Source organism: Musca autumnalis, unplaced genomic scaffold, assembly GCF_047663935.1.
Source record: "Musca autumnalis isolate F117 unplaced genomic scaffold, ASM4766393v1 scaffold_1, whole genome shotgun sequence".
Lineage (NCBI taxonomy): Eukaryota > Metazoa > Arthropoda > Insecta > Diptera > Muscidae > Musca > Musca autumnalis.
This window is the reverse complement of record NW_027411644.1, coordinates 215,441,886-215,454,062: the sequence shown is the minus strand read 5'-3', so window position 1 is coordinate 215,454,062 and position 12,177 is coordinate 215,441,886. Positions and strand designations below refer to the sequence as shown.

The following is a 12,177-nucleotide window of genomic DNA, read 5'->3' as shown; positions in this document are numbered from 1 at the left end:
ATTTAAACTATGTTTTGATAAAATATTACTAAGGCCAAATTTTGTACCGAATCGACAGATCCGTTCGAGAGTTATCTTGCGCTCCAACCACTACACAAGGTGTCATAGGGACTTTTTGCACCTTTCTGGCCATTTTCTCAGGAAGTATGGACTTGCCCCTAATGAAACTTGTACCGTCGTATGGGGGGAAGTGAATACAAGATGTTGCAACAAAAATCAAAACGATTCGAGAGCAGGTCCTAAACTGAACTTATCCGAAATTTTGTGTGGGAGGTACCCGAAGGAGTGGGCCGATTGATTCCATGTTGGAACCTCATCTAAGTCTGGTAGAAATTTCACGATGTGCAAAGTATGGACCAAATCAGTTACTCCCTTCAGGAGTTATCATGCACACAAATTTTCCGAACATTTTGGAACTTTTGTGGGGGAGGTACTGGAATGAGTGGACCGATATAGCCCATCTTCGAACTTAAACTAAGTTTGGACAAAATAGTACGCAAGCCAAAATTGGAACCGAATCGGTTCATCCCTTCGAGAGTTATCGTGCGCTCCAGCCAGCCAGACAGGCAGACAGACAGACGGACGGACATTGCTCAATCGACTCCAAATAGTCTGAAACACATTTCGTCCAAACATACTTGGGGTCTAAAACCAAGTATGAAAGTGTATATACCCTTTATAGCCTAAAGGCTGAGGGTATAAAAATCATTAAGTTCGGTCGGGCTGAATATTTTATACTCCCTCCCTGAAATATTCTGATCTTATGTTTAATATTTAGCTTTCTTACGCTATGAATGTGGCAATGGCCAAATGTGGAGAAATTTTTTGACCGCCGTGTGCCCCAAAATATATAATTTTTGATTACTCAGTCAGCTAAAACTGAAAAATACCTGAAATCGGCTGGTACCGTTATATGGGGGCTATACCACAACGTCGGCAGATGTCCTTAATTTTTGATGTACATCTCATATTGCCGGAAAATGTAGATAAAAACTAAACAAAACTAAAATCGGTGGTACTTTTTTATGCGACCATACCAAAACATAAAACTATGTTGACAATTTTTGTGACCACTGGGAAGCTCAAATGTCAAATTACAGATAGTTCAGGCAAAAAAAATTAGCTAAAACCTTAGAAATACATGTACATACCATCTTCAGCCTAAAGGATTAGAGATGGGCTCGTGCATAAGAAATAAGGCATGGACATGAACATACACGGCAAAACCGGTTCATGAGGGCTATAGTTTTTTTTGAGTAAGTTTTCTTTATTTTGGGACCACAATATTCCAAACACATCCAGATCAGTAGAAAAGTGTGACTTAAATCTTTAAAAAATCGTAAATCGTGTGATATTCTTATATGGGGGCAATTCCAAAACGTGTACCTATATTGTCTGATTTTTTGCAGCGGAAGTTTTTTACATGTTATAATATTTTGTAACCCTAGCGAAGACTTAGTACAAAATTCCGGCTGATTAATGTGGCTAAAACAGAAGACTAAATACCAAAATTCAGCTATGCTTTTGGTTGCGAGATTGAAGCCACAACTTTCAAAATACCGAAAACCAGAAGGTACCTTTGTACGGGCCATATACGAACGGGGGCCTATACCTATAATTCTCTTCTGAAATGTTTTAGAAGGTTAAATGCAAAATTTCATTCCGGTTGAATAATGTGGCTTAAACTTTCATAATACAGCAAATCAGGTGTACCTATCTTTGGGGGCTGTATAAAGACATGGACCTACACCCCCAACATAGACGAAATGCCAAATTTGAGCCATTTTGGTTGGATTGTATCAAAAATACAACCTTAAAAAAGTCGAAAATGGGGCGGTACCGTTTTATGGGGGGGTATATCAAAACGTGCACCGGTATGGTCCATTTGTAATACCAAACATTCTAGGAGTAATATAAGTATGTATGTACCAAATTATAAACATTATATCTTGCGAGCTGTATTTTGATTTCAACAGACAGACGAACGTCGTTACTTATTGGGTCCGTTGAATATTTCGATGTGTTACAAATGGAATGACAAATTTAATATCAAATATTACATACTATACATATATAAAAACAAGTAAGCAAAGGCTATAGTCGGACGGGGCCGACCTTGTGATACCCTACACCACTACCCCTGGGAATTAGCTATCAACAAATCAAAATTCCTTTATGAAACAAATTCTCTTCTATTCATATTGGTCCAATGATATGGAACCTACAGTTTATTTTTTGGGTACAGTATTAACAATATTCTTTTGAGTATGTTGGTACCCCGCGATATTTTAGTTCCTGATCATATAAATTGTAGATCGTGAAAATCCTCCACTAGAACGGCGGAAATGGCTACTGCAAAAATTAAAAAAAAAATTGCAAAAAATGTTTTTGAAAATATCGCGGATCGTTTCTTTTTATACCCTCAGCATTTATGCTAACGAGGGTATATACACTTTCATACGGGCAAAATGTGTTTGGACGAAAGGTGTTTCAGACAATTTGGAGTCTGTCTGTCTGGCTGGCTGGAGCGCACGATAACTCTCGAACGGATGAACCGATTCGGTTCAAATTTTGGATTTCGTAATATTTTGCTCAAACTTAGTTTAAGTTCGAAGATGAGCTATATCGGCCCACTCCTTCCGGTACCTCCCCCACAAAAGTTCGAAAATGTTCGGAAATTTTGTGCGCATGATAACTCTTGAAGGGAGTAACCGATTTGGTCCATACTTTGCCTATCGTGGAGCGTGTACCAGACTTAGATCAGGTTTTAATATGGACTCAATCGGTCCACTCCGTCGGGTACCTCCCACACAAAAATTTGGAAAAGTTCAGTTTAGGACCATCTCTCGAATAACTTTGATTTTTGCTTTATCAACTTGTATTCACTGCCCTCCATACGACGGTATAAGTTTCATCAGGGGCAAGTCCATACTTCCTGAGAAAATAGCCTGAAAGTTGCAAAAAACCCCTATGACACCGTGTGAGGAGGTTGGAGGACAAAATAACTCTCGAACAGGTCTGCCGATTCGGTCTAAAGTTTGGCCTTAGTAATATTTTGTCCAAACATAGTTCAAGTTCGAAGATAAGCCATATCGGTCCACTCCTTCAGGTACCTCCCTCACAAAAGTTCAAAAATGTTCGGAAAAATTGTGCGTACGATAACTCTTGAGGAGAGTGGCCGAATTGGACCATACTTTACACATCCTAATATATCTACCAGATATAGATCAGGTTCAAATATGGACTATATTTGTCCACTCCATCCGGTACCTCCCACACAAAATTTCGGATACATGTTCACTTTAAGACCTGCTTTCGAATCACTTTGATTTTTGTTGAAGCAACTTGCATTCGCTGCCTCAATTGCGATGGTAAAAGCTTTTTCAGGGGCAAGTCCATACTTCTTGAGCAAACATCCCTGAAGTTGTAAAAAACCCCTATGGTACCATATATAGTGGCTGGAGATCCATTTTTTTAGTATATCCTCCGCAAAACTTTTGATCTTTAATCCTAATCAACATTTTTTTCAGTTTAAACGCCCAAAATTTTTAAAGCTCCCTAAACACGGTGCTCTTGAATCAAATTTAAATGAAAGGTGCTTACACCTGGGAAGTTTTTGCGGATTATGAAACTACAATGTTCATAGATGAGAAAAATCAAAAAACAAAAAAAATCGCCGGAGCGCTTTTTAAATAAATCGCGATTCAAGTTGACATTTTTAGGGGTTGTTTAGGTTTTCACGATTTTGCTTAGAAACCGCATGTGCTGTCTAAATGAGAAAATGTTGTAGCTATGAAAATTCTCTACAAGATTGACATTCACGTTGTTTTCGTAGGTTTTACCATTTTTGAGATATTGAAGTTCAAATTGGGACAATGCACTGACTGTATCGCCCCCTTATAAAACAGTGTAATGAAGGGGGCGCCTTAACTAAGTTTTAATGAAAACCGCTTACACAGGGGAAGTTTTTATGAATTCTGAAACAGCAATGTTCATAGATGAGAAATATCCAAAAACAAGAAAAAATCGCTGTAGGGATTTTTAAATAAATCGCGGTCAAAATTCACGTTTTTAGGTGGTTTTTAGGTTTTCACGATTTTGCTTGGAAACCGCAAGTCCAATCGAAATGGAGCTAAGGACAATTTTGTAGCTGTGGAAATTCTCTACAGGATTGACGCTTATGATTTGTTCTCAGGCTGTACCATTTTTGAGATAAAGAAGCTCAGTTTACATTTTTAGGTTTTGTTTGTTAGGGTTTCGCGATTTTGCTTGAATACGGCAAGTCTTATCGGCATGGGACCTGAGAAAATCTTATAGCTGTGAAAATTCTCTACAAGACTGGCTTATGTAATTTTCCTAGGTTGTACCATTTTTTTTAGATATACAAGTTTAAGTTGGGAAATTGCAGTCATGACATTGTTTTATAAGGAGACGATACAGAATTGAATTGAATTTGTATTGTCCCAATTTCAAGTTCTATATCGCAAAAGTTGTGAAACCTACGAAAATATCATTAAGGTCAATCTTGTAGAGATTGTAGTTTCAGAATCCGCTAAAATTTCCCAGGTGTAAGTATCTTCCATTTAAATTTGATTCAAGAGCACCGTGTAAATACATGCGTTTTTTGTGAATAAATTGTTTCAATATACACAGGCTGAGGGTATATCTCTGTCGGCAAAGCCGACTGATACTTTTTTAATTGTTCAGTTAAGAAACCGACACACCACTCGTCTTAGCGGTATGGAAGCTGTATTCGATTCATCCCAAAAATTGGTTGTGAGTGCACATCCACTGTTCTTGATATATTTTATTTAAAATTGGTTGGTTAAAATTGGTTGCGATTGCCTTCACCAAAATTAATACATCAAAAAAACTTTAACGGTAGCGACATCGAAAACATTAAAAAAAAGTGGCGAAGCGATATATGTATGTATAAAAAATCCAATTGGACAATTAATACGCTATGGCTCCACGTATTCAAATATGGACGAAAAAGTAAATGTTAATATTTTTCATACAAAAGTAATGGTCCATTTCACCTGCTAAATAATATATCATCATCATCCAAAATTGTAGGCGTCTTCTTCCACCTAAACTCTTACCTCGTGACTATTGCCCTACAATATCGACCTCTAGCGACCTACACAATTGACATCTAAAGAAAGGTCAAGCGGTCCTTCTCCAAGTATAGCTTACTTGCCCGCAATATCTCTTCCAGTAATAAAGATATAAGCGGTATATTAAAAAATTTCACAATTTTCACACAAATTCGTGGTCTATTTAACCCTCTAAATATTATCTGATCATCATCTCAATTTGCAAGCTTCTTCCTTGTCATATACTCTTACCTTATTCGAGGTGATCGGACTATTATTGTGACCAACAGAGCCGCTACAAAATTGGATAACAATTATGTTTTTGGTCCATTTCACCCCCTAAATTTTTCACGATCGCCACCAAAAACTAGTCGTTTCTATTCTGATGTTCCGTTCCACTCCCGTAAGTTATATTTAAAACAGTAACTCTTGACCTTTCCATTGATGCAAATTATGCTGATGTATGTGGTGAGATAACATAGTTACAGGCTAGTATATACAGGGATCCCACAGTTTTAATAGTGTGTAGTGTAACCATTATCACGCTAGGGGTCGCAGCTATATTTTTAAATAAAAGGTTTGGTCAAGGAAAATGCCAATAATTTAGAAAAATGATCCGATGTTATTTAGCGGGTGAAACTGACTTACTTACTTAGTTGGCTCATTACAGAACATTTGTTCCATAGACCGAACTAAGAAAAGATCTCCATTCCTCTCTATTTTTCGCTTGACTTTTTGGAATACCGCGCCTTTTCATTTCTTCATCCACATGTATGCTCCATCGAAGCTTAGGCCTGCCGATTCTGCGTGCACCGCCATGTGACATGTATTCATACTCCTTTTTAGCGGGTTCATCATCGCTCATTCTTATGGTATGGCCTAGCCAACGCAATCGTTGCATCACGATACATTTAACTATATTCATGTCTTTGTATAGCTTATATAGCTCGGGATTCATACGACGTCGATATTCACCGTCAACGCAAATCGGCCCGTAGATCTTTCGAAGAATTTTCCTCTCAAACACACCAAGCACTGCCTTATCTGCTTGCGCAAGTACCCATGCTTCGGAGCCATACATTAGCACGGGTAGTATCAGCGTTTTGTATAGTGTTATTTTTGTTTGACGGGATGTGGCTTTGTTTTTAAACTGCTTACTTAAACCATTGTAGCATCTGTTGGCCAATACAATTCTTCTTCTTATTTCAAAACTGATGTTGTTTGTTGTATTTATGGCAGTGCCGAGGTAGACGAAGTCTTTAACTACCTCAAAATTGTAGCTACCACAGTTGGTCCGAAATCTATGGACGCTTTACGCGTCGACACCATCAATTTGGTCTTTTCGCCGTTTACCGCCAGACACACTTTCGCAGATTCTGCTTCGACCTTCATAAAGGTATCGGTTACTTCCTTTGACATTTGCATCTCGTATTACCTTTTCCAGCAAAATGTTGAATAGGTCACACGAAAGCCTGTCTCCTTGTCTGAAACCTCTTTTGGTACAAAATTCTTCGGAGAGGTTCTTTCCAATTTTAACTGAGGACCTAGTATCAGTTAAAGTCATCTTACAAAGCCGGATGAGCTTTGCGGGGATACCAAATTCAGACATTGCATGGAATACCTTTGATCGGAGGAGACTGTCAAATGCTGCTTTATAATCGACAAAAAGGTGATATGTGTCGATCTGCATCTCTTGGGTCTTCTCTAGGATTTGCCGCAGGGTAAATGTCTGGTCAATGGTGGACTTGCCAGGTCTAAAGCCACATTGGTATGGTCCAATTATTTCGTTGACCATTGGCTTTAGTCGTTCGCACAATATCCCTGACACTATCTTATAGGCAATAGGGAGAAGACTTATGCCCCTATAGTTGGAGCATACAGTCTTATCTCATTTCTTGTGGACGGGACATAGGATGCTCAGGTTCCAATCGTCGGGTACACGTTCTTCCTGCCAGATGGTGCTAACTAGCTGATGCATACACCTTATCAGCGCGTCGCCTCCGGTTTTAAACAGCTCGGCTGGTAAGCCATCGGCTCCTGCTGCCTTATTATTCTTCAGCCGGTTTATTGCTGTTTTTACCTCATCTTGGCCGGGCGGTATACATTCTATACCATCTTCTGGGATTGGATCTGTGGTATCATCGTCTTCGCTACTATTGGATACCAGCAGATTGGAGAAATGTTCCTTCCATATCCTGTCTGTATCTGTTACCAGATTACCTTGCTGGTCTCTACAGGAGGATGTGCCTGTACCAAAGCCATCTGTTTGATGTTTCACTCTTTGGTAGATTTTTCGGACTTCATTCTGTCTCCTGTACATCTCGATTTTTTCACACTCCCGCTTTTCCATTTCTTTCTTTTTCTTGCGGAAAAGACGTTTCTCTTCTCTGCTTTTCTCCCGATACCTCTCTCGTGCGCTACGTGTTGCTACTGATTGTAAAGTAGCTCTATATGTCGCATTTTTCTCTTCGGTAGCAGCACGACACTCCTGGTCATACCAAGAATTCCTTTGTGGAGGTCTCTGGAATCCAAGTGTGGATTTTGCGGCTGTTTGCATGGAGTGGGCAATATTTTGCCATTGTGTTGTTATGTTATCGGGACAAGAAGTGCTCGCGTTAAGCAATTGGGCTAGTTGAGTGGAATATGCTGTGGCTATCTGTTGTGTTTGCAGCCTATCGATGTCCAACTTCCGCGTTGTGTCTGTTCGTGTTTTGTTTGCAACGTTTAGACGAGTACGTACCTTTGCTGCAATGTTTGCGCCTCGGAACGATCGTACATCTAACACGCTGGATGAATGTCTTCCATCTATCACAACATGATCAATTTGATTACTTGTTCTTTGATCTGTACACAGCCAGGTGCCCTTATGAATATCGAGATGATTAAATCTGGTACTGCTAACTACCATGTTTTTTGCAGCTGCAAAGTCTATCAGCCTCATACCATTGTCAGATGTTTCACTGTGGAGACTGAATTTCCCGACTGTTGGGCCAAAGATATTCTCCTTTCCAATTTTGGCATTAAAATCGCCTAGAATGGTTTTAATGCCATGGGCAGGGCAACGGTCATATGTTTCTTCTAAGCGCTCGTAAAATATATCTTTGGTCTCTTCGTCCTTTTCTTCAGTGGGAGCATGCGCGCAAATTAAGATGATGTTGAAGAATTTAGCTTTTATTCGAATTGCAGCAAGTCTTTCATTCACTGGAGTGAAGCTGGATACCAGATGTTTTAGTATCCGACTAACTACAAATCCGCAACCAAACTCATGCTTTACGTCATGGCAGCTATAATAAAGTGCGTCACCTTTAGGTGTTGTTGTGAAGCCTTTCCCGTTCCATCGTATTTCCTGTATGGCAGTAATATCGGCCTTGTACTTTTCAAGTACGTCTGCCAATGCGAAGACTGCACCTTCTCTATAAAGAGTGCGAACATTCCAGGTGCAGATTCGCAGATCATGGTCCTTAAAACGTTTGCGGGGTTCGTCAACTTTAGAGGGGTTTGTTTTTCCTTTCTTTCGTTTTTTCATAGTAGGCTGTTTTTTCTAGGGGAGGGTTACTAGTCCGACGCCCAAACCCAAGTTTTTAACGTTCTTATGGGTGAACGCGCGGCACATGTTAGCTCACTACCTTTAACGGATGTTAAAGGCAGTTCCCCAGGTGACACCACGGGGAGGTCAGTGTCCACTTGAGATGAGAGAGGGACCAAGATAAATCCTGGGCTTTGCCATGTTAAAACCGGTCAGGACCATTCCTTGGTATCTTCCATCCCCTACGTCACCCGGTGAAACTGACTATTGTGCGAAAAATATCCAAAATTAGTTTTTGGTGCACATTTTCAATTCTGGCGCCATGTTCCGACAAATTACGGACACGTAAACAGGAAAACAGTGCCCATTGTCGGTCCCGTCCGACTACAACCCTCTCTTACTTGTTTTAATCTATGTTAAGGTCAATGGCCATAATCGCCTACAAATTTACGCTATACTAAACTGCTATTTAACTTTACAATTACGGATATGTTATTAGAACCGCTTGCTGAGACTATTGGTACTTTTTACCGGGAAATCTGAGGTTTTAGAGGATGTAAAACGTCGTTGTTAATTCTCGTGCATGTCTTCATTTTAAAGTAGAGGATCCTTTATATTTTAATTTCTAAGCTAGGTTGTCTTTTTTACCGAATTATGTGGAGAATAAATCTTCTGAATACAAATACATATACGAATTATTATATGCAGACTTTGATATACATATGTATGTATATTCAATATTGCATTATGGTTCCAGGTTCGGTATAGCAACTTTATAGCAATGCCCTTCAGTAAGAAAAGTTAGTCCACTTAGTTTTGTAAAAAAAATAACTTAAGTTATTGATTAAATTCCCTTTTCTTAATTTTGTTGGAGTATCAAGAGGAATCATTTGTTATCTCTATTTCGCAAATTCGTTGCGCTATGTGGTTTAAGAGCGATAACGTACTTGTATCCCGTAGTCTTAAAAGTAGTCTTTCCTTAATCAATAACAAAATTTGCGTAGGTTTTTTTTAATTATATAACATAAACAAAACATAATTATTCAAATTTAATTTACACTACAACGACCCACATCAATGTACACTCTTCCATATGCTATGGGTTTACCTTGTTGGGTTGGTAGGGATAACGTGCCTACACTCCTTCCTTGCCACTGGACGAATTCCTTTCCGCCTTTGTTGTTATTGTTGTTCGATTATACTTATGTGCCTGTGTTTGTCAATTATATTTCGTGTGTGGTAAAATAGTCGACTCATTACTTCTCAATCGATATTCATTAAAATTTCCAAAAAAAGATAACAGTGGATGAGGGGAAGAAACAGTTGAATGTAATTTATTAATGTTAATAGTGGTTTCTTCCTTATGACGTTCTTCTTTATATTTGTATTTATGTTTTCCCTTGTGTCACTCAATTAGGGATAAATTTGCATTTCACCTTTACACATTATTTAATATTTTAAATCACAAGTTGCACTTTCAATCATACATATATATTTATTGATTCTAAAACAATTTACAATTAATTTTCACTTTCACTTCAAAAGAAAAACCAACCAATACTCAACACTTTGTTAGCTTCGACCATTGATTTGGTTATCTTTACTTTTTGTAATATCTTTTTTTTGAATTTTTTGTTGTTTTTTTAACGTTACAATATTTTTCCTTTTATTTGTTTGTGTTTCGCTTTGTAAATTACTTTTTTATTAACTTTTTTTAGATACCGCGCGCTATGTTAACCGTTTTATTTGTAACTGTCCATCCTTTTCGAAAAAGTCATTTAGAGCGACTGACATGACGTCCAAAAACTTTCACTCAATAGCGGCATTCTTTAATGGTGTTTGTCGTACGACAGCTACGTACAACATGTTGTCGTTACGATATCCAAATAATCATACACGATAACATTCATCTACCTACCATCTATTCCATTCAGTTGTCCATATTACGTAGAGTGATAATTAGCGTTGCCATATTTTTGGTCTGAATTAAAGAAATTTGGTCGGTTTTGGTTCTAAATAGGTAATTAGTAAGGTGTATACGAATTTTAAGTAGTCCTTATAGAAGATATATGACTTTTAAGTTGTCTTCTGAGACGACTCTCTAGTCGTGTTCATAGGCTACATATATTCGTTTAAGGCGTCTATAAAGTCGTCTATGAAGACGGCTATAAAGTCGTCTATGAAGAGGACTATAAAATCGTCTATGAAGAGGACTATAAAGTCGTCTGTAATGAGGACTATAAAGTCGTCTATAAAGCCGACTATAAGGTCGTCTATAAAGACGACTATATGGAATGGGTGCATTTTCGTGGGTGCTCTGGCCTAAGTAGCAACCGAGATTACAGCGATAGACCATTTATGAGTCGGAAAAACATCATGGTCGCCGCGATCTAAGAAGCAAAGCTCAGCGACGACTATAAAGTCATCTATGAAGACGACTATAAAGTCATCTATAAAGACGACTATAAAGACGACTATAAAGTCGTCTATAAAGACGACTATAAAGTCGTCTATAAAGTCGTCTATAAAGACGTTTATGAAGACGACTATAAAGTCGTCTATAAAGACGACTATAAAGTCGTCTATAAAGACGACTATAAAGTCGTCTATAAAGACGGCTATAAAGTCGTCTAAAAAGACGACTATAAAGTCGTCTATGAAGACGACTATAAAGTCGTCTATGAAGACGACTATAAAGTCGTCTATAAAGACGGCTATAAAGTCGTCTATAAAGACGACTATGAAGTCGTCTATGAAGACGACTATAAAGTCGTCTATGAAGACGACTATAAAGTCGTCTATGAAGACGACTATAAAGTCGTCTATGAAGAGGACTATAAAGTCGTCTGTAAAGAGGAATATAACGTCGTCTATAAAGACGTCTATGAAGACGACTATAAAGTCGTCTATGAAGACGACTATAAAGTCGTCTATGAAGAGGACTATAAAGTCGTCTGTAAAGAGGACTATAAAGTCGTCTATAAAGCCGACTATAAGGTCGTCTATAAAGACGACTATATGGAATGGGTGCATTTTCGTGGGTGCTCTGGCCTTAGTAGCGCCCGGGATTACAGCGATAGGTATGTTGCTGCTTGCTGCGTCAGCACATTGCCCAGTGTGTCTTCTACGTCGACGTCTGATTCTTCGTCGTCGTCGGAATACGAGACGCCCCCACAGTCTCCCCAACAACAATTGCAGCATCTAACGCCACAAGTTGTTGTTCAACGGCCCTGAAATTTATTATTCCTGCAATTCAATTGCAACGGTCTCCGCAATAAGGTCAGCGAAATTGTAGATTTTATGAGTCGGAAAAACATCATGGTCGCCGCGATCCAAGATACAAAGCTCAGCGCCACCTGTAGCTTGCGTTGTGATGGTTACAACGTTTTGCGGAAGGATCGCACCAGAAGCGGAGAAGGAGGACTTGCCTTCCTGATACACCAGTCTGTCCAGTTCAGACCTATCTCGCTTGAGCTTGTCTCTAGTGACCCATACATGGAATGTATCGGGGTAGCAGTAAAGTGTGACCCATACATGGAATGTATGGGGGTAGCA

The 12,177-nt window shown here is 38.9% G+C and overlaps 1 protein-coding gene across 4 annotated transcripts in view; it reads right to left on the bottom strand.

Moving 5' to 3' along the window:
- LOC141389067 (uncharacterized) overlaps positions 1-10,518 on the bottom strand; it is a 166,349-nt gene extending 155,831 nt beyond the window's left edge. The window contains exons 1-2 of one of the 4 annotated variants that reach the window (XM_073960108.1): positions 10,320-10,514; positions 9,731-10,126 (exon numbers count right to left, since the gene is read on the bottom strand). The gene's annotated coding sequence lies outside the window, so the exon portion shown is untranslated. Of the gene's footprint in view, positions 1-9,730 lie in introns of all 4 variants that reach the window. The other 3 variants (XM_073960110.1, XM_073960109.1, XM_073960107.1) reach the window with 3 other exon arrangements.
- Positions 10,519-12,177: the final 1,659 nt, after the last annotated feature.